General features: G+C 41.0%; 1 pseudogene; it reads right to left on the bottom strand.

The window, feature by feature from the left end:
- Nucleotides 1–3,126: 3,126 nt before the first annotated feature.
- On the bottom strand, nt 3,127–4,937 carry LOC118146815 (sestrin-3 pseudogene; annotated as a pseudogene).
- Nucleotides 4,938–6,000: the final 1,063 nt, after the last annotated feature.

Consider the following 6,000-nt stretch of genomic DNA (forward strand, 5'->3'; position numbering starts at 1 on the left):
GGGTAACAAGAGTGAAACTCCGCCTCAAAAAAAAAGAAGGAATGATGAGGGAGGAAAGTGTAAGTACTTGGGTAACTCTAAACAAACATCAATCACATAATAATGTTTCAGGAGTTTAAAAAAAAGAAAGACGTACATGACAAAAGTATCAAGTATATTTAGGGGGATATAACAGTTAAATTGTTCTAGGATTCTTGTGACATTCAAGATGAAGCTAAAGATAGCTTTAAACTTGATACACACACACAGACACACACATACACACACACACACACATTTCTGGGCTGGGTGCAGTGGCTCATGCCCGTAATCCCAGCACTTTGGGAGGCCAAGGTGGGGGATCACAAGGTCAAAAGATCAAGACCATCCTGGCCAACATGGTGAAACCCCATCTCTACTAAAAATACAAAAATCAGGTGGGCATGGTGGCACATACCTGTAATCCCAGCTACTCAGGAGGCTGACGCAGGAGAATCGCTTGAACCCTGGAGGTTGCAGTGAGCCAAGATCGTGCCATTGCACTCCAGCCTGGATGACAAGAGCAAGAATCCCTCTCAAAAAAAAAATTGTGGGGTTATTTAAAATACATATATATATGTGTGTATTCCAAATAAGTAAATGTTTTTAAAAATCTAAACAAAAAAATCCAATAGAAGGCAATAGAGTAGCTACAAATAAATACAGAAAAGACATGAGGCTGGGCATGGTAGCTCACACTGTAATCTCAGCACCTTGGGAGGCCAGGCTGGGCAGATTGCTTGAGTTCAGGAGTTCCAGACCAGCCTGGGCAACATGGTCATACCCTATCTCTACCAAAAAAAATACAAAACTTAGCCATACATGGTGGTGTGCACCTGCAGTCCCAACTACTTGGCAGGCTGAGGCCGGGGGATCACTGAGCCTAAGAAGTTGAGGTTGCAGTGAGCTGAGATTATACCACTGCACTCCAGCCTGAGCAACAGAGCAAGATCCTGTCTCAAAAAAAAAAAGAAAGAGAAAGAAAAAAAGAAAAGACATAAGCTGTGTGCAGTGGCTTGCATCTGTAGTCCTAGCAATTCTGGAGGCTGAGGTGGGAGGATCACCTGAGGCCAGGAGTTTGAGACCATCCTGGGCAACACAGCAAGATCCAGTTGCTACAAAAAAATTTTTTTTTGAAGAGGAAAATGATTTAATGAAATGCTAGTTCACAATTCTTTCACAAAAGAAAAGTTAAATCCTGTATCACAAGTTAAGTCTAAAATGAAATCTTTGAGGGAACTCTAACAGAACATTTTACCTATATTATTTACTATAAAAAAAATAGATATGTTTTCAAAAATTAGCATGTATGTGTACAATTCAAGTCACCCTTAACTAACTAAAAAGTATTTAAAAAGCAGTGCAGTTGTGTCCTACTGGATAGTTGCAAGCATCTCTTTAGGCTCTTCACTGGATCGTTGACATAATACAAATTTAAGCTATAAACACATAATGTTGTGCTCTCTGAAGATAGCCTAATCAAGCAATGTAAACCAATGCAAAAATGTGACTTTTTGGCTGCTTATTCCTCCCCATGACTTGCTATCTTTTTTTAATCAATTGTCCAAGGAAATTTTTATGGGGAAGGGAAGGGAATGCTTTGGCATTATAAAAGGAACATTGTTCAATCCCAGTAAGGTAAAACTGAAAACAGCCTGTGCAATAAAGAAATTTGAAAAAATTTCTTTATGGCTCTGTTTATTTGTTTGTTTGTTTGTTTGTTTGAGACAGAGTTTCCCTCTTGTTACCCAGGCTGGAGTGCAATGGCGCGATCTCGGCTCACTGCAACCTCCGCCTCCTGGGTTCAGGCAATTCTCCTGCCTCAGCCTCCCGAGTAGCTGGGATTACAGGCACGTGCCACCATGCCCAGCTAATTTTTTGTATTTTTAGTAGAGACGGAGTTTCACCATATTGACCAGGATGATCTCGATCTCTTGACCTCGTGATCCACCCACCTCGGCCTCCCAAAGTGCTGGGATTACAGGCGTGAGCCACCGCGCCCTGCCTATGGCTCTGTTTAAAAGGACACTTTGGCAGTGACATGACGGGGAAAGTTTAGTTGAGTATTTTTTGAACATATTGCACTCTGGTTTTTTTGTTCAATTACATTAATGCATAGAAACACAATTTTTACCTTTGAATAATAAACTGTCTAACCTATTATAAGAAGAAAAATCATGGAAAATAATTTCTAAAAGCCTAACAGGAAAAAAATAGGCATATTAACCTTCCTTTGCTTAACAAAATATAGAAAAACTATGAGAAGGGAAAAATGTGCAAAGAAAATTTTTGATCAGTCTTGTGTGGGTACAGGTTTATATGTGCCAACTGAATGAACTATAAGCAGCACTGTGAGCGCTGATTATTTAAGATGACTGAGGATTACTGTCAGTGATAGGATTGTGTATAATTCCACTTTTAATATATACATCTGATAGGAAAACTGAAACTTCTGTTTTAGAAGAGAAAGAAAATAGCTGAATTTAGCATTTCAGTAGCATGCTATAGAATTCATCATGATTAATTTCACATTAAATTATGGACAATGGCTATATCACATTTCATGTTATCACCAATAGCAGTAAAACAACAACAAATGAACAAACAAACAAAAAAAACGGTGCCTGACAAATAATCTCCTGGGGACACAAATAGGTGTCCAGTGAGCAGCTTGGTTCAACAGCGCATGCTTTTCCTCCACCAGATTTAGGACACAACCTTAAAATTTTAGAATGGCCAGAGAGGTCATTCTTTGCTGAATTCCAATATCTGAAAAACAATTGCTTGAGCAGATTGTAAGCGCTTGTCATTATTGTTAAAAAAAAAAAAAAAAAAAGGGCGGGGTTGGGGGGAGAAAAAATACACATACACACAACCCAAAAGCACTGAAGTTAAGCATTAATAAGCCAGCTTTGTGATTTATGATCAGTATCCAAAACTCCAGCTATAAACAATGCAAAATAGTGCTCCTCAGTATTATTTTTGCAATTGTTAGTAATGTTAAACATCAAGGAAAATGAAACACATCACTGCACATTACAGCCGCAAAAAACAAAAACGAAAAACAAACGGCGAAACTTTGAAACTAGATAACTGAATCATTTCTGATGCTATATCACAAATAGCTTCTGATGTTTATTTTATGTGAAAGGTTTTTACACATGTATGACATTTTCCTTGGGTGATACTTCAGGTCAAATGCTGAGTTATGGCACGAAGAGCATAAAGAAGTTCAGCTTGCATTCGTGCTTCCATTAAAAGTAGATTGACATGAACTTTTTTTGAGTGTTTGAGTTTGCCGCCAGTAACTATCATATATGCGCTTTGTAGTTCTCTCAGGATAGCAGGTCACTGTCTTAATGTAAACCTTCAAGTTTCTTTCAAGTAATTGATTAACTTCTCCATAATCATAGTCATCATACCTGATTCCAAACATACAGTGAACATAGTTAAATAAAGCTCTGCGCAGCATGGTTGTGTCAACATCCTCATGGGTGGCCATAGTGTTATATGTGAGACTGTAGACCATCCAAAATGTTTCATCAAGAAGATGCCCAATGTCAGAACAAAGTCTGTTCACCAGGCAGAACCCATGATTTTCCCAGGTATAGTCCTGAGCTCGGAATGTTGGCAAATGCTCTTCTCCTCATCTGGCAAAGTCTTCATACCCAAAACCAGGGTCTTCAATATATCAAGAGACATCAGATGTTATAATCATGTCATCTTCAAACTCTGAATGAGGAAATGAATGAAAAGTATCTCTCTAGAGACCACAAAAAGACATCCTTTCTTCTCCTTCTCAAAACGAGTGCTCATTTCTTCCTGAGATGCCTCTTCATCTTCCCTTTCTTCTTGAAGTCTTTTCATCCTTTCCATTAAGGCCTCTAGCTCACTTAGAGAATCAACAATTCCAAAGTTGCTTCCTGAAAGGGATGCATTCTCTATGTTGTTGTCATTAGCAAGATCACAAACGCAGAAATTGTTGACTGATATTTGCCTGAATCCATTGGAAATTTCTGGATCTCTCTCTGGATTGATACCACTACCAAAAACAAAGCTTGCCAAAGCATGATAATGTGCCAGTAGGACCACAGCATGTACCAGTTCAGGCAAAGACCAATTATTTTCTCCAGTTTTGACAAGTTTCTGAATGTGCTCTTTTGTGATCAGCCAAGGTCGGTGTGCTAGCAGCTTATTAATTTCATTAAGATTTTTCAGTCTTTGTGGCACATACGCCAAACCATTCAACCACTCAGCAATACCTCCAGTCTTTAATAATTCACCCACATGCATGTTTATTAAGTAAGAACACTGATGTCTAGCTGCAGCCATTATTGCAATATAGTGCCTGTATGGTAGAGAAAGGGGACCATCCATGCCTAACATGTAAAACTGGCTCCGCAAGAAAGACTCCAGATACTGAGTGTGTAAACTCATGACCTGGGTGATGTTGTACAGACGACCATATGCAGAGTATTCTTCCACAAGAAAGTTAGTACATTCAACCACTGTGTTTGCTTGGACAACTTCCATCTCTGGAATAAAGGCACTTGGTCCTCTTGTCAAGGGTTGACATACTCTGATTCTTTTATCCTTCCGCAGCACTTTCCGGCAGTTGGTACAGAGCAGGTAGTTAGCCGCGGCCGACGGGCTGCCGCCGCCCGGGTTCATCGTGGCTGCGGGCTCCGAGGCGAGAGCGGGCGGAGGGCCGGGGCCGGGCTGTCACTGCGGCCACCGCGGGGCCGGTCCGTCCCCCTCGCCGCCTGCCGCTATTCCGCCTCAGCCTCCTCAGGGCGGGATATCGGGAGGAGAGGCGACGGTCGGAAAGTGAGCGGCAGTGCCTGAGGCGACCAACGCGGCAGCTGCCCCAGCGACGGCGGAGACGGCAGCGGTTGCACCTCACCGGCCCGTTGTTCCACCCGTCCCCATCCTCCAGACCCCCGTCCCCGCCAGTCTAGGACGAGCAGCCACCACCACCGCCGCCGCAGCGCCTCAGTGCCGCTACAAAAAAATTTTTTAAATTAGTTGAGTGCTACAGGCAAGAGCCTGTAGTCCCAGCTATTCAAAAGGTTGGGGCAGGAGGATCCCTTGAGCCCAGGAGTTCCATTGAGCTGTGATCATGCCACTACACTCCAGCCTGGACATCGACAAGACTAGGTCTCAAAAATGAAACAGAAAAAACAAAGGAAATAGAAAATAGAAAAAATGAAACAGAACAAACAAAGAAAATAGAAATAAGAAAATATTAAAGATAAAGATGGAAATTAAGGGCGGAGAAGACATACAATAGAGAAAATCAATAAAGTCAGACTTCTTTTTTTGAAAAAATTCATAGCATTGATAAATTTGTCAATAACATTCAAGGCAAAAAACCAATATTAAGAACGATAAAATGTATTTACAGATACAAACATGGCTTATAAAAGAATATTATAAACAACTTCCTGAAAACTAAAATGAAATGATACAATCTTAGAAAAATATGCTATCAAAACTGGTTACAGAAGATAGAAAACCATAATAATCTTATGATCATTAAGAAAATGGATCAATGGTCGGGCAAGGTGGCTCATGCCTGTAATCCCAGGACTTTGGGAGGCCGAGGCAGGCAGATCACGAGGTCAGGAGTTCAAGACCAACCTGGCCAACATGATGAAACCCCCGTCTCTACTAAAAACACAAAAATTAGCTAAGCATGGTGGCTCGTGTCTATAATCCCAGCTACCCAGGAGGCCGAGGCAGGAGAATTACTTGAACTGGGATCCAGGAGGCAGAAGTTGCAATGAGCCGAGATTGCACCATTGCACTCCAGCCTGGGCTACAGAGGGAGACTCTGTCTTGAAACAAAAACAACTAAAAACGAAATTGAATCAGTACAGCAAATATTCTCCTACGAAGAAAATACCAGGTCTGGATGGTTTTATTGATGAATTTTCCCAAATGCTTCAAGAACAAATAATTATGTTTTATAAAACTTTCTAG

Source organism: Callithrix jacchus, chromosome 13 (genome assembly GCF_049354715.1).
Source record: "Callithrix jacchus isolate 240 chromosome 13, calJac240_pri, whole genome shotgun sequence".
Taxonomy (NCBI): domain Eukaryota; kingdom Metazoa; phylum Chordata; class Mammalia; order Primates; family Cebidae; genus Callithrix; species Callithrix jacchus.